The sequence below is a fragment of the Oncorhynchus masou genome, chromosome 28, assembly GCF_036934945.1.
Source record: "Oncorhynchus masou masou isolate Uvic2021 chromosome 28, UVic_Omas_1.1, whole genome shotgun sequence".
In the NCBI taxonomy this organism is placed as follows: Eukaryota; Metazoa; Chordata; class Actinopteri; order Salmoniformes; family Salmonidae; genus Oncorhynchus; species Oncorhynchus masou.
In genome coordinates this window covers 79,124,892-79,152,046 of record NC_088239.1, presented here as the reverse complement: position 1 = coordinate 79,152,046, position 27,155 = coordinate 79,124,892, and the positions used below count along the sequence as shown (strand labels likewise).

General features: G+C 41.1%; 1 long non-coding RNA gene and 1 pseudogene across 1 annotated transcript; both read right to left on the bottom strand.

The window, feature by feature from the left end:
- Positions 1 to 62: 62 nt before the first annotated feature.
- Positions 63 to 26,540, bottom strand: LOC135516928 (uncharacterized). The gene is made up of 2 exons (XR_010451985.1): positions 26,380 to 26,540; positions 63 to 817 (listed from the first exon to the last, which is right to left on the bottom strand). It is a non-coding gene; the product is annotated as an uncharacterized LOC135516928 (long non-coding RNA).
- On the bottom strand, positions 24,793 to 24,926 carry LOC135518666 (U1 spliceosomal RNA; annotated as a pseudogene).
- Positions 26,541 to 27,155: the final 615 nt, after the last annotated feature.

Here is a 27,155-nt window from a genome sequence, read left to right as displayed (position 1 = left end):
TAGGTATGTGGTAAATTGTTATTGAAAAGTGTCAAATACTTATAAGTGATATGTAGGCTCTATTATTTTCAATCAAGGTATTTCTTTATTCATGTACAGTAGTTTACTCATCTGTTTCCCTTTGACAGTGTAGCTGTAGTACCACAGCATGTCCAGTAGATGGCAAGGTGTAGGCCAGTTCAAATCAAATTTATTTATATAGCCCTTCGTACATCAGCTGATATCTCAAAGTGCTGTACAGAAACCCAGCCTAAAACCCCAAACAGCAAGCAATGCAGGTGTAGAAGCACGGTGGTTAGGAAAAACTCCCTAGAAAGGCCAAAACCAAGGTCAAACCTAGAGAGGAACCAGGCTATGTGGGGTGGCCAGTCCTCTTCTGGCTGTGCCGGGTAGAGATTATAACAGAACATGGCCAAGATGTTCAAATGTTCATAAATGACCAGCATGGTCGAATAATAATAAGGCAGAACAGTTGAAACTGGAGCAGCAGCACAGCCAGGTGGACTGGGGACAGCAAGGAGTCATCATGTCAGGTAGTCCTGGGGCATGGTCCTAGGGCTCAGGTCCTCCGAGAGAGAGAAAGAAAGAGAATTAGAGAGAGCATATGTGGGGTGGCCAGTCCTCTTCCGGCTGGGCCGGGTGGAGATTATAACAGAACATGGCCAAGATGTTCAAATGTTCATAAATGACCAGCATGGTCGAAATAATAATAAGGTAGAACACTTGAAACTGGAGCAGCAGCACGGCCAGGTGGACTGGGGACAGCAAGGAGTCATCATGTCAGGTAGTCCTGGGGCATGGTCCTAGGGCTCAGGTCCTCCGAGAGAGAGAAGGAGAGGATTAGAAAACGCACACTTAGATTCACACAGGACACCAAATTGGACAGGAGAAGTACTCCAGATATAACAAACTGACCCCAGTCCCCAGACACAAACTACTGCAGCATAAATACTGGAGGCTGAGACAGGAGGGGTCAGGAGGCAGTGGCCCCATCCGAGGATACCCCCGGACAGGGCCAAACAGGAAGGATATAACCCCACCCACTTTGCCAAAGCACAGCCCCCACACCACTAGAGGGATATCTTCAACCACCAACTTAACATCCTGAGACAAAGCTGAGTATAGCCCGCAAAGATCTCCGCCATGGCACAACCCAAGGGGGGGTGCCAACCCAGTTCAAAGCACTGAAAATCCGGACCCTGTGATATCTGGATCAGAATGATCCTAACCGATTATTTTCTTAAAAACCGTCTCAAACACAGCCAGACTGGTCTGATCCTGATCCTGGATAGCAAAGAAGAGGATTACATCATTCTGATCCAGATACAAAGTTTTGAAAAACTAAATGTTGTAACATACACTGCTCAAAAAATAAAGGGAACACTTAAACAACACAATGTAACTCCAAGTCAATCACATGTCTGTAAAATCAAACTGTCCACTTAGGAAGCAACACTGATTGACATTACATTTCACATGCTGTTGTGCAAATGGAATTGACAACAGGTGGAAATTATAGGCAATTAGCAAGACACCCCCAATAAAGGAGTGGTTCTGCAGGTGGGGACCACAGACCACTTCTCAGTTCCTATGCTTCCTGGCTGATGTTTTGGTCACTTTTGAATGCTGGCGGTGCTTTCACTCGAGTGGTAGCATGAGACGGAGTCTACAACCCACACAAGTGGCTCAGGTAGTGCAGCTCATCCAGGATGGCACATCAATGCCAGATGTGGCAAGAAGGTTTGCTGTGTCTGTCAGTGTAGTGTCCAGAGCATGGAGGCGCTACCAGGAGACAGGTCAGTACATCAGGAGACGTGGAGGAGGCCGTAGGAGGGAAACAACCCAGCAGCAGGACCGCTACCTCTGCCTTTGTGCAAGGAGGAGCAGGAGGAGCACTGCCAGAGCCCTGCAAAATGACCTCCAGCAGGCCACAAATGTGCATGTGTCTGCTCAAACGGTCAGAAACAGACTCCATGAGGGTGGTATGAGGGCCTGACGTCCACAGGTGGGGTTGTGCTTACAGCCTAACACCGTGCAGGACGTTTGGCATTTGCCAGAGTACACCAAGATTGGCAAATTCGCCACTGGCGCCCTGTGCTCTTCATAGATGAAAGCAGGTTCACACTGAGCACGTGACAGTCTGGAGACGCCGTGGAGAGCGTTCTGCTGCCTGCAACATCCTCCAGCATGTTTGGCAGTGGGTCAGTCATGGTGTGGGGTGGCATTTCTTTGGGGGGCCGCACAGTCCTCCATGTGCTCGCCAGAGGTAGCCTGACTGCCATTAGGTACCAAGATGAGATCCTCAGACCCCTTGTTAGACCATACGCTGGTGCGGTTGGCCCTGGGTTCCTCCTATTGCAAGACCTCATGTGGCTGGAGTGTGTCAGCAGTTCCTGCAAGAGGAAGGCATTGATGCTATGGACTGGCCCGCCCGTTCCCCAGACCTGAATCCAATTGAGCACATCTGGGACATCATGTCTCGCTCCATCCACCAACGCCACGTTGCACCACAGACTGTCCAGGAGTTGGCGGATGCTTTAGTCCAGGTCTGGGAGGAGATCCCTCAGGAGACCATCCGCCACCTCATCAGGAGCATGCACAGGCATTGTAGGGAGATCATACAGGCACGTGGAGGCCACACACACTACTGAGCCTCAGTTTGACTTGTTTTAAGGACATTACATCAAAGTTGGAACAGCCTGTAGAGTGGTTTTCCACTTTAATTTTGAGTGTGACTCCAAATCCAGACCTCCATGGGTTGATCAATTTGATTTCCATTTTTTGTGTGATTTTGTTGTCAGCACATTCAACTATGTAAAGAAAAAAAGTATTTAATAAGAATATTTCATTCATTCAGATCTAGGATGTGTTATTTTAGTGTTCTATTTTTCTATTGTTATGTCAGTCACTGACAGGACACTCAATTAGGCTATGTCAGCAAACCATTTTTAGAGAGATTGGTAAATTAGTCTAGCCAGCTATCATAATTGAATTACCGACTGGGGGGGCCCCTCTGATTTTGTTAGTCACTCTCATTCAGTGTACAAACGACTAGCTGGAGCTTGTCTGACCGGTTGGCTGTGAATGCCCTCACCCACTACTCAATGCTGATAGTTAAGATTATGACTCATTATAGCCTGTACCCAATGCTGATAGTGTGTAGTTAATATTCGGACTCAAGAACAAGACAGATGTGTCCATATCCAGAATTTCATTGGCTCTATGTCACCACCACACATTACCAAACACACACACACACACACAAATCTCAGTTCCATTACATTACACATAAGAGTCATTGGATGTCTTCAGTATGGGGGAGTTTTGTTAAGAACCCTGAAGCTGAATCTGAATATTAACAATTTCAGTATGGTTTTGGAAGCTTCATATCAGCGAGAAATAACAATAAATAAAGGTTAAATTGAGATACACGTTTATAAGGTTAGTTTTACTGTTCCCATAAGGACATGTCTCCATGTCACAGTGTGTTTATACAGAAGACAGGGTACAGTAAGTGTATATTTAGCATTCGTGAAGTTATTTTGACGTGACATTAAAATAAAAGGTCTTTATGTTTCTAGAACCTTATCGCAATTGAGAATCGTTTCACGTTTAGATGGAGTATTTTTTATTTTTTTGGCTGCGATTGCCATTCTAACTCTGAAAATAACATAAGATCCTTGGAGCTTATTAAAACCTCTATGGGATCGGTGTCCCTATACTGGGACAGTTGTTGCTCAACATGCGATAATGTGACTAGAATTACGTTGTAAACAACAGCCAACTTTACGGGACATAGACGGCGGCAGGGTAGCCTCGTGGTTAGAGTGTTGGACTAGTAATCAAAAGGTTGCAAGTTTGAATCCCCAAGCTGACAAGGTACAAATCCCTGAACAACCCACTGTTCTTAGACCGTCATTGAAAATACAAATTTGTTCTTAACGGACTTGCCTAGTTAAATAAATAAAAGGTAATAGACATGTCTTATTTGGGCAGAATGCTTAAATTATTGTTACTCTTAACTGCAGTGTCCAATTTACAGTAGATATTAGAGCGAAAAAAATACCATGCTATTGTTTGAGGATAGTGCACAACAACACATTTTTATCACAGCAACTAGTTTGATACATTCACCTCTGAAGGTAAATAATGTACTTACATTCAGTAATCTTGCTCTGATTTGTCATCCTGAGGGTCCCAGAGAAAAACTGTAGCATAGTTTTGTTTGATAAAATAAATATTTATATTCAAATGTAGGAACTGGGTTCCACAGTTTGCTGTCTCTGGCATCACACCCAACCCACCCTGCCATCTAGATGTGTGAAGGTTAGTGTCTTTTCTGTAGGGAAGCTAATGGTCCATCATGTATGACATTCCTGGGAATGTGTAAACTTAAATTTGTATTACCATAGCATTTGTGTATGTTCTCTATAATTGTGTACTTGAAAATGTATACATTTACCAATTCGGCACATTTGGGCAAACTCCTGGCAGGCTTAATAGGAAATATTGTGGAGTCACTGGATCAGTCTGAAACTTTGCACATTCACTGCCATCTTGTGGACATCATCTAAATTACAACTATAATCCGAATCAGTATCTGTCCTTTCTTATGCGTTTCAAAGATGCAAAAAAAATTCAAAACACGTTTTTTTGTTTGTATTATATTTTACCAGATTTATTGTGTTATATTCTCCTACATTAATTTCACATTTCCACAAACACAAAGTGTTTCCTTTCAATTGGTATCAATAATATGTATATCCTTGCTTCAGGTCCTGAGCTACAGGCAGTTAAGATTTGGGTATGTCATTTTAGGTGGAAATTGAAAAGTCCGATCCTTAAGAGGAGTAAGAGTACATCTTGCACTAGCCAACAGATAAACAATTATACCAGCTAACAAAACAAATAAGTTACAGATGTAACAATATAACTCTCTAGCAAATTCTCAGAAGCAAGCAGTAATTATAGTAAACAATCCCATAAAATATAAGCCCCCAATTTACATTGCAGATGCACTTCTGGAATACACACTGTATTGGTCGACAGCCAAATTTGCATCTTACTCTAATATGGTGTGATTGCAGACCGCACCCCGTGCGTTTCTTCTTCTGCTAAACTAATGGTGAAGAGGGAGAGAGGCCAGTGGAGATGCATGAATTGTGCAAGAAGGGAAAGTTGAACACAGATGTGTACATTAGAAGTTCATTAATTCGCTGGGCTATTAAGCCACCATTTGTATGCTAGCCTACTACAGTGGATTTAGGCGATTGAATTTTGGCGAAATATGTTGTCTATCGCATGTTTTGTGCCAATGAATTAAAGTCGAATGTCGCCAAATGCTTCAGTTTAATTAAATGTGCAATAAAGAAGTAAAGTGCCTAAGCCTATTTAATGAAACCCTGGCTGTTGACGTAAACAACAGATCGCAACGCAGGGAATCCCCATTCCCCACCGAGGTCATTTTTGGAAATGGCCAATTCACTTTCTCATCCATTAACGCATATCAAATGTAGTAAGCACGATGTCCAGCAGTTCATATCAACAGGATGGGGGGCCTTTCCATTAGGAGGAACGTCTAACGTGGATCACTAAAATAATGATCATATTTCCTCAATATGGCATTTAACAAACATGATGCTGTTGTTCATTTTTATGGTGTCTACCCTTGGCTTTTACAATGTTGGCGATACATTTAGAACCCGTTGCACTGTGAATGAGGAAATATATGATTGTTTCTCCCTCGAGTATTGTGAGAAACCCCACGCTTGCTCCGGAAATGCACATGAGAACTATACACATTTCTGCTGAACAATATGGGAGAAATCGGACTCTTGCGTTTCCATGTCAGGACTGTTCTCTTGGTACGTAACCATATCTCTGGACTTTACACATCTCCTGAAATATGTGGCGTTAAAGACACTGGTGACTATGGATTATCGTTCAACTGCTGTCTAACTCCAAATGTTGTAACCCTCAATCTAGACTTGCCCTTATCTTGCTGCTTTTTAGGTCTGGAAATGTCCAGTCTTATCCAGGTCCTGACATTCTTACCCCTGCCGAATTAAGTAGTCAGAGTGGCCTGAAGTTTTTGCATATGAATGTAAGAAGTCTTCTGCCGAAGCTTGATTTTGTGAATATATGGATAAAAACTGCCGACCCGGATGTATTTATGCTTTCTGAAACCTGGCTTAAAAAATCTATTACAGACACAAAAATATTGGCATAAAAGGCTACAATGTTTTTCGTACAGATCGTAAATCTACGGGTGGTGGTGTTGCTGTATATGTAAAAGACAAGTTCTCGGTGGTCGTTCTGACTTCTGTTACGAAACCTAAGCAATTTTAATATCTGTCTTTGAATCTAAACCATGGCTCATCTTTAAATATTGTTGTATCTTGCTGTTATAGACCTCCATGTGCTACTGTTGGCTCTTTGGATTGTATTTTCAAATTGTTATCACAGAATGTCAATTCAGAGTTTGTCCTGATGGGTGATCTGAATCAGGACTGGCTAACATCTCGCTCCGATCAATTTAAAATTATGTGCAATACCTACAATCTCACTCAGCTTGTCAACAGTGTAACTAGGTTGAATATAAAATATCCTCTGAAATCATCTTTGATTGATTTGATCAATACTCGTTTTAATGCTAATGTTTTAATGCTCCTGGTATTTTTGTAAATGACATAGGTGATCACTGTGCTTATTGCCTGAGTGAGAGATGGTACAATTCCTAGGAAATCTCCACGTGTTATTACGAAAATAAACTGGAAGCGGTTTGATATTCAAGGTTTTTTACATGATGTATCTAACATCGAATGGAATAGAATTAATCCCTGATGTTGAACAAGCCTTTTCTTGCTTCCACAACACATTCCAGGAGGTATGCAATAGGCCCCTTTAAAAAACAAAAACAAAAAAAACAATCAGGATTATTAAGGGCAGAGAGAACCCTTGGTTTACTGAGGATTTTACAAAAATCATAAGGGAACGAAATGCTATGTGGGCTAAACCAAGAGGGACTGGTTTGGCAGATGATTGGATGGCTTTTAAACGTCTTCGAAATATGGGTGTGGCTATGATCCGTAAATTGAAAGCAGACCACTACCTGAAATCTACTCCAAAATTTAAATAATCCATCCAAATTTTGGAATGTAGTGAAAGGTTTGGAGGGCAGAAAAGATACACAGCTTCCTAAACAATTGTTGGTGGACACAGATTGTAACTGAGAGAACCTCTATTCTGAAAGCCTTGAACCAGCATTTTTTTAGATGCAGGCAGTTTATTGAAAAGGTATAATTGAGACCCCTATGAATTTACCTGACACCCCTGTGCACTCCTTCACCAGGTTCTCCTTTTCATCCTTCTCGGTTTCAGAAGTGTGTAAAGCCCTGAAATAAAACATTTAAAAATCCCCTGGCCCTGATGAACTAGACCCCCGCCTCCTACACCTAGCTGCAGACATCATTGCTCCCCCTTAACAGTATTTTTAACCTCACGCTTGATGTTAAGGAAATCCCCAAGTTATGGAAATCCTTAGTTAGTAGGCAGCTAAAGACCTACTTCCAAGAAAACAACATCTTAAATGGAATTCAATCAGGTTTTAGGTCTGGCCACAGCACTGTTTCAGCAACATTGAAGGTTTTAAATGACATCCACTGTGCTCTTGATAAGAAGTTACATTGTGTGTCTGTTTTTATTGATTTGTCGAAGGCTTTTGACACCATGGACCATGCTGTGTAAGTGCAAAGGTTAAAATATTGTGAAATTACTGGTCATGCTCTAGATTGGTTTATAAATTACCTACCAAATCACAATGTGTAATGGCGGATGGTTGTAAATCTGAATCTATAGAGGTGTGCTCAGGTGTTCCGCAAGGTTCTATTCTGGGCCAACTGTTGTTCATTTTGTATAACAACAACATTGGGGATCTTATTGAAACAGCGGATGTTCATTTTTATGCAGATGATGCTGCTTCTTTATTCAAGTGGTAGTAGTTTATCTTTAGCTTTTGAAAATGCCCAAAGAGCATTTAACATCATACAACAGAATCTGTATGATTTAAAGCTGATTCTAAATTCAGGTTAAACTAAATGCATGGTATTTTCAAATGCCAGGCATGTTACAAATCATGTCATTGCTACATTGGCTGGACATACTATAGAGCAAGTTAAAGTGTACAAATAATTGGGTGTGTGGGTTGATGATAAGCTGAGCTTCACTGTGCATGTAGAGAACTTGATAAGGAAGCTCAAGCTGAAAATAGGATTTTATTACCGGCATAAGTCTTGTTTTTATTTTGAGGCCAGGAAGGAGCTGGTACGATGTACATTACTGGCGGTTTTAGATTTTAGTGATGATATATATATATGCAGGCCTCAGCCACTAACTACCCTGAGAGCACTTGATTCAGTGTATTTTTTTTTATTTATTTTACCTTTATTTAACTAGGGAAGTCAGTTAAGAACAAATTCTTATTTTCAATGACAGCCTCGGAACAGTGGGTTAACTGCCTTGTATCATGCAGCCCTCAGATTCATTACAAATCAGAAACGTCTAACACATCATTGTGATCTCTACAGCGCTGTTGGCTGGTCGTCATTGACCTTGCGTAGGCTTAAACATTGGTATACACTGATTTATAAGGCCATATTGGGTAAAATGCAATTTTCTCTCTGTTCTTTTTTAGTCAGGTCAGTAAATAAATATAAATTACGTATGTAACGTTTATGGTAGTAATTTATTTAACTTTGTCTCCTCGGTAAGAAAAGCACCACTTATTTTTAAAATTAGGAATCCAATGTGCCATTTGTTTATTTCTGTGTTTACGTGACTAATGCTACTACTTTTTGGAAAATGTGTTGTATAACTAGAATAATGAATAGCTCAAAAACCACTTACTTCCTTTGAGAAAGATTCTGATTTGCTTCTAACAGTACCAAAAATTAGAACAGGTCATAGTAGAAAATGGTTTAAAAAAATATTAGACCTATGGGGACACCTATACATTTGGCAGCCAAGCAGGAGTGATCAATGTCGCTTTTTATCAAACAGCCATGTTGAAATATCTTCGCCTAAAATAAAAAAATAAAAATCACCAGCCTTCATAAGAGTCAACGAATGACATTTCTTTATTAGGCCTACAGGGGGCTGTTTAGACAAATAAGGCACCTGTTTGGATACTAATTACATAACCAACATCTAATAATAATATAGCTGTCTCTCTCCCCGTCAAACTTTCCTTGTCAATGAATTTGATAGGTAACATTATTTCAGCATTATGCTATAATGTAGGCTCGGCCTACTTTCTGATAGACCACAGGCAAGATTTGAAGCTGAGCCTATAGGTTTTGAATACATGTTTAAGGAGAAATGTGACTGAAGTGCACTGTTGGCTTTGATTGATGGGTCTGTGAGGGAACATTTTACGTTTGTGTGTATCAGATTGTACACAGATCGTATGTTTAGCATAAATGCTGCTTTTCTAATAACCAATTTGACTGGGTTCATGCAATTGATTGATTGATTGTGCATGGGAGGAATCCTCACTATCTGTAAAAGCAATCTGGCAGTACGCCCATAAAATTGCTTTGAAAACGAAAGGGGGGTATCTCAGTTACAAGGTCTCAGCTTGGAGAGAAGAAGCCTCATGAGGTTTTGGTCAATCACGTGCAGGAACCAAAGTTAATGATGAATAGTGTAAATCATGCTTCTATTACTTTTTTTAAATAGCCGTATATAAGAGAGCTAACAGGACTGCCCCCAGAGAGCTCCTGACAGACCTGTACTACTTGTAGCATTAAGTTTGTTGGAACTTGCTGATAATAAAGAATTATTCATTTAATATTGACTTCAGGTATCCCTGGTACAAATTTCTTCAACATGTCCTTTTAGGGTGTGTGTGTGTGTTCACTAATTCAGAAAGTTTCCTAAAGCAGCCTGTCTGGACTCCATTACTTAATAAGAGAGGAGGGACAAATAACATAGGCCAAACTGAAATGAGCATAACAAATTGTGAAAATGTAAGCAAGTCATGATGATCAGCATACTGTATGTGCGAGGAATGATAAAATTTGATTTGATTTGATGACGACAGGTGCTAGTTTTGCATTTCTTTCAACTCAATTAATGGGATGCAACTTAAGTAAACGTAGCTTGATTGAATCTTGCAGGCTAATATTTTCTGTATCAGTATTTCTCTCTCATTATGGAGTCCTCTCTAGCCACTTTGAACAACATGATCTTGAATTGACACGGTCTTCTCACAAGGGAATTACCACAGCATGTTGTAACGGTATTGTTTTTTGTTCTAAATTGTTCATCTAAATTGTGCCAAATTTTTGCACACCCCCGTGTTACAGAACGTTGTCATGTACAAATATGAATGTTGCTTCCAAATACCAATCAGCAATTGCTTCATAAACCCGGCTGCATATTGAAGGTTGTGATTGATGGAGTGGGATGTTAGCTAAAGAGTCTGGTACTCAGGGGAGATGGAGTGGAATGTTAGCTAAAGAGTCTGGTACTCAGGGGAGATGGAGTGGGATGTTAGCTAAAGAGTCTGGTACTCAGGGGAGATGGAGTGGGATGTTAGCTAAAGAGTCTGGTACTCAGGGGAGATGGAGTGGGATGTTAGCTAAAGAGTCTGGTACTCAGGGGAGATGGAGTGGGATGTTAGTACAATTCCTAGGAAATCTCCACGTGTTATTACGAAAATAAACTGGAAGCGGTTTGATATTCAAGGTTTTTTACATGATGTATCTAACATCGAATGGAATAGAATTAATCCCTGATGTTGAACAAGCCTTTTCTTGCTTCCACAACACATTCCAGGAGGTATGCAATAGGCCCCTTTAAAAAACAAAAACAAAAAAAACAATCAGGATTATTAAGGGCAGAGAGAACCCTTGGTTTACTGAGGATTTTACAAAAATCATAAGGGAACGAAATGCTATGTGGGCTAAACCAAGAGGGACTGGTTTGGCAGATGATTGGATGGCTTTTAAACGTCTTGAAATATGGGTGTGGCTATGATCCGTAAATTGAAAGCAGACCACTACCTGAAATCTACTCCAAAATTTAAATAATCCATCCAAATTTTGGAATGTAGTGAAAGGTTTGGAGGGCAGAAAAGATACACAGCTTCCTAAACAATTGTTGGTGGACACAGATTGTAACTGAGAGAACCTCTATTCTGAAAGCCTTGAACCAGCATTTTTTTAGATGCAGGCAGTTTATTGAAAAGGTATAATTGAGACCCCTATGAATTTACCTGACACCCCTGTGCACTCCTTCACCAGGTTCTCCTTTTCATCCTTCTCGGTTTCAGAAGTGTGTAAAGCCCTGAAATAAAACATTTAAAAATCCCCTGGCCCTGATGAACTAGACCCCCGCCTCCTACACCTAGCTGCAGACATCATTGCTCCCCCTTAACAGTATTTTTAACCTCACGCTTGATGTTAAGGAAATCCCCAAGTTATGGAAATCCTTAGTTAGTAGGCAGCTAAAGACCTACTTCCAAGAAAACAACATCTTAAATGGAATTCAATCAGGTTTTAGGTCTGGCCACAGCACTGTTTCAGCAACATTGAAGGTTTTAAATGACATCCACTGTGCTCTTGATAAGAAGTTACATTGTGTGTCTGTTTTTATTGATTTGTCGAAGGCTTTTGACACCATGGACCATGCTGTGTAAGTGCAAAGGTTAAAATATTGTGAAATTACTGGTCATGCTCTAGATTGGTTTATAAATTACCTACCAAATCACAATGTGTAATGGCGGATGGTTGTAAATCTGAATCTATAGAGGTGTGCTCAGGTGTTCCGCAAGGTTCTATTCTGGGCCAACTGTTGTTCATTTTGTATAACAACAACATTGGGGATCTTATTGAAACAGCGGATGTTCATTTTTATGCAGATGATGCTGCTTCTTTATTCAAGTGGTAGTAGTTTATCTTTAGCTTTTGAAAATGCCCAAAGAGCATTTAACATCATACAACAGAATCTGTATGATTTAAAGCTGATTCTAAATTCAGGTTAAACTAAATGCATGGTATTTTCAAATGCCAGGCATGTTACAAATCATGTCATTGCTACATTGGCTGGACATACTATAGAGCAAGTTAAAGTGTACAAATAATTGGGTGTGTGGGTTGATGATAAGCTGAGCTTCACTGTGCATGTAGAGAACTTGATAAGGAAGCTCAAGCTGAAAATAGGATTTTATTACCGGCATAAGTCTTGTTTTTATTTTGAGGCCAGGAAGGAGCTGGTACGATGTACATTACTGGCGGTTTTAGATTTTAGTGATGATATATATATATGCAGGCCTCAGCCACTAACTACCCTGAGAGCACTTGATTCAGTGTATTTTTTTTTATTTATTTTACCTTTATTTAACTAGGGAAGTCAGTTAAGAACAAATTCTTATTTTCAATGACAGCCTCGGAACAGTGGGTTAACTGCCTTGTATCATGCAGCCCTCAGATTCATTACAAATCAGAAACGTCTAACACATCATTGTGATCTCTACAGCGCTGTTGGCTGGTCGTCATTGACCTTGCGTAGGCTTAAACATTGGTATACACTGATTTATAAGGCCATATTGGGTAAAATGCAATTTTCTCTCTGTTCTTTTTAGTCAGGTCAGTAAATAAATATAAATTACGTATGTAACGTTTATGGTAGTAATTTATTTAACTTTGTCTCCTCGGTAAGAAAAGCACCACTTATTTTTAAAATTAGGAATCCAATGTGCCATTTGTTTATTTCTGTGTTTACGTGACTAATGCTACTACTTTTTGGAAAATGTGTTGTATAACTAGAATAATGAATAGCTCAAAAACCACTTACTTCCTTTGAGAAAGATTCTGATTTGCTTCTAACAGTACCAAAAATTAGAACAGGTCATAGTAGAAAATGGTTTAAAAAAATATTAGACCTATGGGGACACCTATACATTTGGCAGCCAAGCAGGAGTGATCAATGTCGCTTTTTATCAAACAGCCATGTTGAAATATCTTCGCCTAAAATAAAAAAATAAAAATCACCAGCCTTCATAAGAGTCAACGAATGACATTTCTTTATTAGGCCTACAGGGGGCTGTTTAGACAAATAAGGCACCTGTTTGGATACTAATTACATAACCAACATCTAATAATAATATAGCTGTCTCTCTCCCCCAAAACTTTCCTTGTCAATGAATTTGATAGGTAACATTATTTCAGCATTATGCTATAATGTAGGCTCGGCCTACTTTCTGATAGACCACAGGCAAGATTTGAAGCTGAGCCTATAGGTTTTGAATACATGTTTAAGGAGAAATGTGACTGAAGTGCACTGTTGGCTTTGATTGATGGGTCTGTGAGGGAACATTTTACGTTTGTGTGTATCAGATTGTACACAGATCGTATGTTTAGCATAAATGCTGCTTTTCTAATAACCAATTTGACTGGGTTCATGCAATTGATTGATTGATTGTGCATGGGAGGAATCCTCACTATCTGTAAAAGCAATCTGGCAGTACGCCCATAAAATTGCTTTGAAAACGAAAGGGGGGTATCTCAGTTACAAGGTCTCAGCTTGGAGAGAAGAAGCCTCATGAGGTTTTGGTCAATCACGTGCAGGAACCAAAGTTAATGATGAATAGTGTAAATCATGCTTCTATTACTTTTTTAAATAGCCGTATATAAGAGAGCTAACAGGACTGCCCCCAGAGAGCTCCTGACAGACCTGTACTACTTGTAGCATTAAGTTTGTTGGAACTTGCTGATAATAAAGAATTATTCATTTAATATTGACTTCAGGTATCCCTGGTACAAATTTCTTCAACATGTCCTTTTAGGGTGTGTGTGTGTGTTCACTAATTCAGAAAGTTTCCTAAAGCAGCCTGTCTGGACTCCATTACTTAATAAGAGAGGAGGGACAAATAACATAGGCCAAACTGAAATGAGCATAACAAATTGTGAAAATGTAAGCAAGTCATGATGATCAGCATACTGTATGTGCGAGGAATGATAAAATTTGATTTGATTTGATGACGACAGGTGCTAGTTTTGCATTTCTTTCAACTCAATTAATGGGATGCAACTTAAGTAAACGTAGCTTGATTGAATCTTGCAGGCTAATATTTTCTGTATCAGTATTTCTCTCTCATTATGGAGTCCTCTCTAGCCACTTTGAACAACATGATCTTGAATTGACACGGTCTTCTCACAAGGGAATTACCACAGCATGTTGTAACGGTATTGTTTTTTGTTCTAAATTGTTCATCTAAATTGTGCCAAATTTTTTGCACACCCCCCGTGTTACAGAACGTTGTCATGTACAAATATGAATGTTGCTTCCAAATACCAATCAGCAATTGCTTCATAAACCCGGCTGCATATTGAAGGTTGTGATTGATGGAGTGGGATGTTAGCTAAAGAGTCTGGTACTCAGGGGAGATGGAGTGGAATGTTAGCTAAAGAGTCTGGTACTCAGGGGAGATGGAGTGGGATGTTAGCTAAAGAGTCTGGTACTCAGGGGAGATGGAGTGGGATGTTAGCTAAAGAGTCTGGTACTCAGGGGAGATGGAGTGGGATGTTAGCTAAAGAGTCTGGTACTCAGGGGAGATGGAGTGGGATGTTAGTACAATTCCTAGGAAATCTCCACGTGTTATTACGAAAATAAACTGGAAGCGGTTTGATATTCAAGGTTTTTTACATGATGTATCTAACATCGAATGGAATAGAATTAATCCCTGATGTTGAACAAGCCTTTTCTTGCTTCCACAACACATTCCAGGAGGTATGCAATAGGCCCCTTTAAAAAACAAAAACAAAAAAAACAATCAGGATTATTAAGGGCAGAGAGAACCCTTGGTTTACTGAGGATTTTACAAAAATCATAAGGGAACGAAATGCTATGTGGGCTAAACCAAGAGGGACTGGTTTGGCAGATGATTGGATGGCTTTTAAACGTCTTGAAATATGGGTGTGGCTATGATCCGTAAATTGAAAGCAGACCACTACCTGAAATCTACTCCAAAATTTAAATAATCCATCCAAATTTTGGAATGTAGTGAAAGGTTTGGAGGGCAGAAAAGATACACAGCTTCCTAAACAATTGTTGGTGGACACAGATTGTAACTGAGAGAACCTCTATTCTGAAAGCCTTGAACCAGCATTTTTTTAGATGCAGGCAGTTTATTGAAAAGGTATAATTGAGACCCCTATGAATTTACCTGACACCCCTGTGCACTCCTTCACCAGGTTCTCCTTTTCATCCTTCTCGGTTTCAGAAGTGTGTAAAGCCCTGAAATAAAACATTTAAAAATCCCCTGGCCCTGATGAACTAGACCCCCGCCTCCTACACCTAGCTGCAGACATCATTGCTCCCCCTTAACAGTATTTTTAACCTCACGCTTGATGTTAAGGAAATCCCCAAGTTATGGAAATCCTTAGTTAGTAGGCAGCTAAAGACCTACTTCCAAGAAAACAACATCTTAAATGGAATTCAATCAGGTTTTAGGTCTGGCCACAGCACTGTTTCAGCAACATTGAAGGTTTTAAATGACATCCACTGTGCTCTTGATAAGAAGTTACATTGTGTGTCTGTTTTTATTGATTTGTCGAAGGCTTTTGACACCATGGACCATGCTGTGTAAGTGCAAAGGTTAAAATATTGTGAAATTACTGGTCATGCTCTAGATTGGTTTATAAATTACCTACCAAATCACAATGTGTAATGGCGGATGGTTGTAAATCTGAATCTATAGAGGTGTGCTCAGGTGTTCCGCAAGGTTCTATTCTGGGCCAACTGTTGTTCATTTTGTATAACAACAACATTGGGGATCTTATTGAAACAGCGGATGTTCATTTTTATGCAGATGATGCTGCTTCTTTATTCAAGTGGTAGTAGTTTATCTTTAGCTTTTGAAAATGCCCAAAGAGCATTTAACATCATACAACAGAATCTGTATGATTTAAAGCTGATTCTAAATTCAGGTTAAACTAAATGCATGGTATTTTCAAATGCCAGGCATGTTACAAATCATGTCATTGCTACATTGGCTGGACATACTATAGAGCAAGTTAAAGTGTACAAATAATTGGGTGTGTGGGTTGATGATAAGCTGAGCTTCACTGTGCATGTAGAGAACTTGATAAGGAAGCTCAAGCTGAAAATAGGATTTTATTACCGGCATAAGTCTTGTTTTTATTTTGAGGCCAGGAAGGAGCTGGTACGATGTACATTACTGGCGGTTTTAGATTTTAGTGATGATATATATATATGCAGGCCTCAGCCACTAACTACCCTGAGAGCACTTGATTCAGTGTATTTTTTTTAATTTATTTTACCTTTATTTAACTAGGGAAGTCAGTTAAGAACAAATTCTTATTTTCAATGACAGCCTCGGAACAGTGGGTTAACTGCCTTGTATCATGCAGCCCTCAGATTCATTACAAATCAGAAACGTCTAACACATCATTGTGATCTCTACAGCGCTGTTGGCTGGTCGTCATTGACCTTGCGTAGGCTTAAACATTGGTATACACTGATTTATAAGGCCATATTGGGTAAAATGCAATTTTCTCTCTGTTCTTTTTTAGTCAGGTCAGTAAATAAATATAAATTACGTATGTAACGTTTATGGTAGTAATTTATTTAACTTTGTCTCCTCGGTAAGAAAAGCACCACTTATTTTTAAAATTAGGAATCCAATGTGCCATTTGTTTATTTCTGTGTTTACGTGACTAATGCTACTACTTTTTGGAAAATGTGTTGTATAACTAGAATAATGAATAGCTCAAAAACCACTTACTTCCTTTGAGAAAGATTCTGATTTGCTTCTAACAGTACCAAAAATTAGAACAGGTCATAGTAGAAAATGGTTTAAAAAAATATTAGACCTATGGGGACACCTATACATTTGGCAGCCAAGCAGGAGTGATCAATGTCGCTTTTTATCAAACAGCCATGTTGAAATATCTTCGCCTAAAATAAAAAAATAAAAATCACCAGCCTTCATAAGAGTCAACGAATGACATTTCTTTATTAGGCCTACAGGGGGCTGTTTAGACAAATAAGGCACCTGTTTGGATACTAATTACATAACCAACATCTAATAATAATATAGCTGTCTCTCTCCCCCGTCAAACTTTCCTTGTCAATGAATTTGATAGGTAACATTATTTCAGCATTATGCTATAATGTAGGCTCGGCCTACTTTCTGATAGACCACAGGCAAGATTTGAAGCTGAGCCTATAGGTTTTGAATACATGTTTAAGGAGAAATGTGACTGAAGTGCACTGTTGGCTTTGATTGATGGGTCTGTGAGGGAACATTTTACGTTTGTGTGTATCAGATTGTACACAGATCGTATGTTTAGCATAAATGCTGCTTTTCTAATAACCAATTTGACTGGGTTCATGCAATTGATTGATTGATTGTGCATGGGAGGAATCCTCACTATCTGTAAAAGCAATCTGGCAGTACGCCCATAAAATTGCTTTGAAAACGAAAGGGGGGTATCTCAGTTACAAGGTCTCAGCTTGGAGAGAAGAAGCCTCATGAGGTTTTGGTCAATCACGTGCAGGAACCAAAGTTAATGATGAATAGTGTAAATCATGCTTCTATTACTTTTTTTAAATAGCCGTATATAAGAGAGCTAACAGGACTGCCCCCAGAGAGCTCCTGACAGACCTGTACTACTTGTAGCATTAAGTTTGTTGGAACTTGCTGATAATAAAGAATTATTCATTTAATATTGACTTCAGGTATCCCTGGTACAAATTTCTTCAACATGTCCTTTTAGGGTGTGTGTGTGTGTTCACTAATTCAGAAAGTTTCCTAAAGCAGCCTGTCTGGACTCCATTACTTAATAAGAGAGGAGGGACAAATAACATAGGCCAAACTGAAATGAGCATAACAAATTGTGAAAATGTAAGCAAGTCATGATGATCAGCATACTGTATGTGCGAGGAATGATAAAATTTGATTTGATTTGATGACGACAGGTGCTAGTTTTGCATTTCTTTCAACTCAATTAATGGGATGCAACTTAAGTAAACGTAGCTTGATTGAATCTTGCAGGCTAATATTTTCTGTATCAGTATTTCTCTCTCATTATGGAGTCCTCTCTAGCCACTTTGAACAACATGATCTTGAATTGACACGGTCTTCTCACAAGGGAATTACCACAGCATGTTGTAACGGTATTGTTTTTTGTTCTAAATTGTTCATCTAAATTGTGCCAAATTTTTTGCACACCCCCCGTGTTACAGAACGTTGTCATGTACAAATATGAATGTTGCTTCCAAATACCAATCAGCAATTGCTTCATAAACCCGGCTGCATATTGAAGGTTGTGATTGATGGAGTGGGATGTTAGCTAAAGAGTCTGGTACTCAGGGGAGATGGAGTGGAATGTTAGCTAAAGAGTCTGGTACTCAGGGGAGATGGAGTGGGATGTTAGCTAAAGAGTCTGGTACTCAGGGGAGATGGAGTGGGATGTTAGCTAAAGAGTCTGGTACTCAGGGGAGATGGAGTGGGATGTTAGCTAAAGAGTCTGGTACTCAGGGGAGATGGAGTGGGATGTTAGCTAAAGAGTCTGGTACTCAGGGGAGATGGAGTGGGATGTTAGCTATAGAGTCTGGTACTCAGGGGAGATGGAGTGGAATGTTAGCTATAGAGTCTGGTACTCAGGGGAGATGGAGTGGGATGTTAGCTAAAGAGTCTGGTACTCAGGGGAGATGGAGTGGGATGTTAGCTTAAGAGTCTGGTACTCAAGGGAGATGGAGTGGGATGTTAGCTAAAGAGTCTGGTACTCAGGGGAGATGGAGTGGGTTTCCTCACTCTATCCATCATGCAGGTCAGTCGGTGTGATATCAAGAAACACCCATTGATACCTGCCATCGGTCAGTTCCGGTTTTATGAGACTAATGGTTTCTCGACACAGGGGATTTGTTTACATAACAGGTTAAGATAATTAACGTGGCAGGTTATGTGAATTAGCGTGGCAGGTTAACAAAAGGGTTAGGCTTAGTTACACTGCTACAGTTGTAAACAACGATTGTACCCCACACACAAGAAACGGCTAAGGACCAAATCAAATCAAAGATGGCGAGCATCAATGGGTATAATTTGATAGAGTGGAAGGGGTCAGAGTCCAAATGTGCATTCTGGCATGCTGATTGGTGGAAACCAGAAGGCAATGAGGGTTTTGATTAGTCTTGCCCCTGTAGGTGGGTTTTGCACCAACTGAAATTCGATTGGGTTTGTTTAGGACCCGGGCTGCCTCCCGGGCGTGAGCCAGGTGCCCGTTCAACCCCACGGCAAAGTCATCTCAAAACAAAAATGAAGTAATTAAGCACGTGGTGTAATGAGAAGGAATCTGTTATTTTCACAGTTTTTCATTTATCTGACTTCCAAATTGTCATGGTGAAGACCCGGCAGTGAATTATCCGGCTTAGTTATATTTAATAACTCTTAAATCAGACAATTAACATGCAGTCCACAAGCTACGATCTGCTAGTCCTCATTGCTAGGTTAGTCATATCCGGTGATGACGATGACACACATAACCAATCAATTACAGAGATATCTTTCAGACATCACTACCTCTCCCCTTTTCTGAGAGAAATAAACTAACATCCTCTGTACCTAATACAAATATTCACCCTGACAATACACATAACTGTGTCAAGTAGAACATGGGGGTAGACAGCCCTTTGTCCACAGCAACATAAGGATTATTCTGCCCTGAAACAGTTGCTGTTTATACTCCTCTTTCTTTTTCTCTTTTTCTCTTTCTTTCTTTCTTTCTTTCTTTCTTTCTTTCTTTCTTTCTTTCTTTCTTTCTTTCTTTCTTTCTTTCTTTCTTTCTTTCTTTCTTTCTTTCTTTCTTTCTTTCTTTCTTTCTTTCTTTCTGGTGTCTCTGAACCTCAGTGGTAGTTTTACCTCTCGACCTCTGGAGGTCATTCTCACCAGTTGTGGTGAGGCTGGCTGAGGTGGTGGACTGAGTGAGGGGATGAGAGTGGCTCACAGGCGGGCCCTGTGTGCTGTCTTCACGGGTAGACTGGATGGCTCTTTCATTGATCTGCTGCTATCTCTCTGGAGTAGGTGACTCTAAAAAAGCCTGAAGGTGTGACCCGTTTCTCCGAGCGATGGTGCCGTGTTCAGTTTCCACAACGTAGGATCTCTGCTCTGGAGATTTGCTGATGACAACTGCTGGTGTTTTCCATCCTGTCTCTCAGTCCAGCTTGACTGACACTCTGTTCAAGGTGTAATAACAGTAGGGGGCGCACTGAATGCCTCCTGATATAGAAGAACTGGTAAGCTTGTTTGGCTTTCTGGTCCTTCTGTTTAACACTGTTGTGGCTGATACGTTTTGGATGTATATTCCCATCCAGCACGGGGACCGGAGTCCGGGTCTGACGTCCAGTCATGAGTGGTGCTGTGTTTGCTCCTGTTGCGCTGATGGGGGCGTGGCTCGGTTGTTTAGGAATTCGCATTAGCTGTCTGTACAGCTCTCTCTGCTGCTCCATTTGCCTGCGGGCAATGGGGACCGCAGGTGGTATGAGCCAAACCATACTATCGTAACTCCTTGAACTCAATGCAGACAAAGTGAGTAGCGTTGTCGCTAACAAGCTCGGTAGGTATCCCCCATCTTACAAACATACCTTTGAGGCGGGTGATGACCTGCTGGCTAGTGGGCAGGTGAGCTATTTCTAGGTCCCTACAATAGTAGTCCACCACCAGGAGGTATTTCTTGCCCTCTAGCTCACACAGGTCAGCTGTGATCTGCCACGGACCCTTAGGTGAAGGTGTCATGACAAGGGGTTCTCTCTTCTGAGTTGGTTTGTTCTCTGTACAGAACCTGCATCACGTTTCTTGCGATGTGGGTGCTGATGCCCGGCTACCACACCGACATCTCGGCTCTTTCTTTGCCATTTGTCAGCCTCATGTGACCTTTGTGTATCTGTTGTAGAACTTCTCTCTGTGAAGTTGGGATGACAATCATGTCTTGATATAGCACAAGTCTGTCCCGATCTGATAGATGTCTGTAGCGAGTACGGTAGCTGCGTCATTCTCTGAGACCAGCCTTTTCAGATGTAGCCCGTGACCATTTGGAGTGGGCATCGTTGCGTGTCAACTCTCTGATGTCATCCAGCCTGTGTGCAGACACTAGTCTGCTCTCCCCCACAGCTTCCACATATGCTTTGACTTCTGTGTCTGACATGTTTTCTTTCAATGAGTTTCTTGACAGTGTGTCAGCCACCACTAACCGCTTCCCAAGAAACACTGCTTTCACATTGAAACGAGGCGCATGAGCAGTCGCTGACACGAGTGGTGCTTTGTCCAGGTCGTACGTGTTGATCAATGGAACGAGTGGCTTATGGTCTGACTAAGACAAAGCTGCCCGTGCCCTGCAGGTAGCAGTCAAACCGTTCACATGACCATATACCTGCCAGGCACTCTTTTTCAATTTGCACGCATCTGTTAGTGAACGTCAACAAAATACAACTGGACGGAGCTCGCCACCCTCTTGTTCCTGTAGGAGGGTAGCTCTGAGGCCATAGCTGCTTACGTCCACACTGACCACAGTTGGTTTGCCGGCGTCGTAGTATCCTACTATGTTTGTTGACACTAACATAGCTTTGACCTTGTGGAAGGCCTGGTCCTGTGGGTTTACCCACATCCACTCTCTCTTTTTTCAACAGCTCAGTGACGGGGTGTACACTGATGACAGGTCTGGAAAGAATTTCCCCAAGTAGTTCACCAGTCCCAGCAGTTGGCAAAGCTCAGTGATGTTTGTGGATTGGGCATCTCGGAGACGGCTTTCACAATGCTGTCATCCGGATTTCTCTCATCCAAGTACAGGATCGCCGACTTCCCAAAGTGGCACTTGTCTCTGTTCAGCTTTGGTCCTGACTCTTTGATGGTCTGTAGCACATTGCTCAGATTCCTGTCACGTTCTTCCTTATTTGCACCGTAGACCAGCATGTCATCCATCACGACAACTGTGCCCTCGTGTCCTCTCAGGAGCTTGCTCATCTCCCTGGGAAAGATCTCTGGCGCGCTGTTTATTCCAAAAGGAAGGCACTTTTTTGGGAAAAAAAGTTTTGCCCATGCTGCAGAGGGCTATATCAGTCCACTAATACAGGACTATTAAAGGCCCAGTGCACAACTTTTGTGATATATTTTTTTATATTGTGATTTTTCAGGCGGTGCTGCCGCACCCTCAGCACCCCAGTTTCCCGTGGCTATGTCTGTGTCTGAGGAAGCGGCCAGATGAGTCTCACACTTAGGTGAACAATAGGTGAAACTGGTTAGACAGGTGTTGTCACATTCCTAACCATCCACTTGCTCATGAGATTGGCCACCAACCAAAGTAACTCTATTTGGTGGAGGGTGTGATTTTATTGGAGGGCTAGTCTGTGATTTAAATGTCAGTTGGTTGTTCGTTGCCGAGTCGTGTCACTGCAGCAAGCTGATGGTAACAGTTAGACCACAGGCCAGCTCCCTGGCACACAGTGGCCACGTTCCAGGACGGTTTTATTGCAGTCAAGCTGCACACGGCAACCAATGGCTGCGTGCTACATCATCATCTGTGCAGTCGGCATCAGATTGGGCATGTTCCACAGTTAATGCGAGGCGACCAACAACCAACCAAGCATGCCAAGTCATCAACTGTGTCATCAACTGACAAATTGCTTTAACATATGACGTGGTTAGCTGATACATAAAATACCTATCTAGGCGTTGTAAGATCTGTCAGGCGTCAGCCATGTCTAAGCATAGGAACTTGCCAATTGCTACATCATTACGATGTGATTAACTGATATGTGAAACACCTATCCAACATTTTATATATATATATATTATTATTTTTTTGTTGTTGTTTTTTTTAGATATCAAAATGTATCTTTACCAGTTGAATGTAATTTTTTTTGTATTACTATCTTTCTGAAATATTGTAACAAAATATGCAATTTAGACAATATACGTTCACATCAATATCCATTATATATCAAAATCCATGATACATCAATATCCATTATACATCAAAATCCATTATCCATGAAACAAAAATATCTATTATCCATCAATATCCATGATCCATTATACATCAATATCCATGATACATCAATATCCATTATACATGGAATACCTAGGATAGGATAAGTAATCCTTCTCACCCCCCCCCCCCTTAATGATTTAGATGCACTATTGTAAAGTGGCTGTTCCACTGGATGTCAGAAGGTGAATTCACCAATTTGAAAGTCGCTCTGGATAAGAGCGTCTGCTAAATGACTTAAATGTAAATGTACATCAAAATCCATGATACATCAATATCCGTTATACATCAAAATCCATTATCCATGAAACAAAAATATCCATTATACATCAATATCTATTATCCATCAATATCCATGATCCATTATACATCAATATCCATGATACATCCATATCCATGATACATCCATATCCATTATACATCCATATCCATTATACATCCATTATACATCCATATCCATGATACATCCATATCCATTATCCATCCATATCCATTACATCCATTACATCCACAACCGTTAGGATGTTACTGATATCATATAATGAAAAGAGAGAAACCAATTATGAAAGTTAGCTTTACAAAGAAAATGTTATTATGATATGATTTAAGGCGCATGTTTTACAAAAACGTTGTAACATTGCCTGTCCCAATCACCTCAAGGCACTTTCATTTGGTTAACATATCTTCATAACTAATACTGGGGAAGTGCTGTGAGTGGGAAAAAAACTAGTTATGTGAGTCCTTTCTAAAAGACATGCTCAGAAATACTTCAAAAAGTAGAGTCGCAATTCAACGGCTCAGACACAAGAGGTATGTGGCAGGGTCTACAGTCAATCACGGATTACAAAAAGAAAACCAGCCCCGTCGCGGACCAGGATGTCTTGCTCCCAGACAGACTAAATAACTTCTTTGCTCGCTTTGAGAACAATACAGTGCCACTGACACGGCCCGCTACCAAAACCTGCGGACTCTCCTTCACTGCAACCGACGTGAGTAAAACATTTATACGTGTTAACCCTTGCAAGGCTGCAGGCCCAGACGGCATCCCCACCCGCGTCCTCAGAGCATGCGCAGACCAGCTGGCTGGTGTGTTTACAGACATATTCAATCAATCCTTATCCCAGTCTGCTGTTCCCACATGCTTCAAGAGGGCCACCATTGTTCCTGTTCCCAAGAAAGCTAGGGTAACTGAGCTAAACGACTACCGCCCCGTAGCACTCACTTCTGTCATCATAAAGTTCTTTGAGAGACTAGTCAAGGATCATATCAACTCCACCCTACCTGACACCCTAAACCCACTCCAATTTGCTTACCGCCCCAATAGGTCCACAGATGTCGCAATTGCAACTACACTGCCCTAACCCATCTGGAAAAGAGAAACCTATGTGAGAATGCTGTTCATTGACTACAGCTCAGCATTTAACACCATAGCACCCTCCAAACTCGTCATTAAGCTCGAGACCCTGGGTCTCGACCCCGCCCTGTGCAACTGGGTACTGGACTTCCTGACGAGCCGCCCCCAGGTGGTGAGGGTAGGTAACAACATCTCCACCCCGCTGATCCTCAACACTGGGGCCCCACAAGGGTGCATTCTGAGCCCTCTCCTGTACTCCCTGTTCACCCACGACTGCGTGGCCATGCACGCCTCCAACTCAAATCAAATTTTATTTGTCACATACACATGGTTAGCAGATGTTAATGCGAGTGTAGCGAAATGCTTGAATATCAGGGGAGAGCATGAACGCAGTCCCCCACTACCATAAATTATGCAATTGAGATTTCCACATTTGGGAAATTCGCAGGGGTCAGCACAGCCGGAGTGCCTTCTTGATCACAGCATCTCCCTTGCCAGGTAAGTATCAACTCAATCATCCAGTTTGCGGACGACACTACAGTGGTAGGCTTGATTACCAACAATGACGAGACGGCCTACAGGGAGGAGGTGAGGGCCCTCGGTGTGTGGTGTCAGGAAAATAACCTCACACTCAACGTCAACAAAACAAACGAGATGATTGTGGACTTCAGGAAACAGCAGAGGGAGCACCACCCTATCCACATCGACAGGACAGTAGTGGAGAGGGCAGTAAGTTTTAAGTTCCTCAGCTTACACATCACAGACAAACTGAATTGGTCCACCCACACAGACAGCGTTGTGAAGAAGGTGCAGCAGCGCCTCTTCAACCTCAGGAGGCTGAAGAAATGTGGCTTGTCACCAAAAACACTCACAAACTTCTACAGATGCACAATAGAGCGCATCCTGTCGTACCGCCTGGTACGGCAACTGCTCCGCCCACAACCGTAAGGCTCTCCAGAGGGTAGTGAGGTCTGCACAACGCATCACCAGGGGCAACCTACCTGCCCTCCAGGACACCTACACCACCCGATGTCACAGGAAGGCCATAAAGATCATCAAGGACAACAACCACCCGAGCCACTACCTGTTCACCCCACTATCATCCAGAAGGCGAGGTCAGCACAGGTGCATCAAAGCAGGGACCGAGAGACTGAAAAACAGCTTCTATCTCAAGGCCATCAGACTGTTAAACAGCCACCACTAAACATACTGACTCAACTCCAGCCACTTTAATAATGGAAATTGATGCAAAAAAAATTATCACTAGCCACTTTAAACAATGCCACTTAATATAATGTTTACATACCCTACATAACTCATCTCATATGTATATGTATATACTGACTGTACTCTATATCATTTACTGCATCTTGCCATCTTTATATAATACATGTATCACTAACAACTTTAAACTATGCCACTTTTATGTTTACATACCCTACATTACTCATCTCATATGTATATGTATATACTGTACTCGATACCATCTACTGCATCTTTATGTAATACATGTATCACTAGCCACTTTAACTATGACACTTTGTTTACATACTCATCTCATATGTATATACTGTACTCGATACCATCTACTGCATCTTGCCTATGCCGTTCTGTACCATCACTCATTCATATCGTTATGTACATATTATTTATCCCTTTACACGTGTGTGTATAAGGTAGTAGTTGTGGAATTGTTAGGTTAGATTACTCGTTGGTTATTACTGCATTGTCGGAACTAGAAGCACAAGCATTTCGCTACAATCGCATTAACATCTGCTAACCATGTGTATGTGACAAATAAAATATGATGTTGCAATTGAAAGGTCATCGCCTCAGTGTTGCCAACTTGGCGACTTTGTCTCTATATTTAGCGAGTATTCAGACCCCTCTTGCGACACATTTTCAAAAAAGCGACAAATCTAGCGACTCTTTCTGGTGTTATTGGAGACTCGTTCTTACTCTTCTCAACGAGCAGCGGGTGCTGCCGTGGGCCCCACCCCGTCCCAAAGCCCTCACAGGCGGCCCAGTCCTCGCGCAGCAGTCCCTCCAAGCTCCAGTCAGAGCAGGAGATGTTCACCCCTCCGTGTCCAGACTGCAAATGAATCGCGCATGCGGGAAGCCGCCGCTGACTGATCCTGCCCTGGCTTATATAAAAAAAAAAGTTTTTTACCTGAATTAGGGCCAGACTAGTTATCATAATTTTCTCACATAACCATTGACGGTTTTTACTATTGTCTCTTTTTGGTCCATTTAGATTCTTAATGTGGATTGTATACAAAAAAAGAGTAAAAGATGTTATGGTTAAAAATGTTAATGTTTTACTGTGACTTGTTGTTGGCTCCTAAATGGACCATAAGGTCAAAAACCAAAACTAATTAAGAAAACTAAAGTTTAAAAAAAACACACAAAAAAAACGATGTAACTCCGCCAGTGTCTCTTCTGCCGGTCTCAAGCCCGGATAAAGGAGGATTGTAGGAATTGTGACATTAAAAAAAAACATGAATCGACAGAAGAAAGTTCGTTTGTAGTTCTAAACATATTTAGGGTGTTTTTTTCACTCACTTTTTGTCTCTCCCACGACGTTATTCCTCTCTCTCTCCTACTGTGTCAATCACAATTACATGGCCAATTATGGAAATTAGGTGATGACGCCATTTAGCGACTTTTAGGACAGCCAATAGTTACTTTCCTTCCTTACTAAATCAGTATTAATGAGAAGGACATCACCTTCAGAC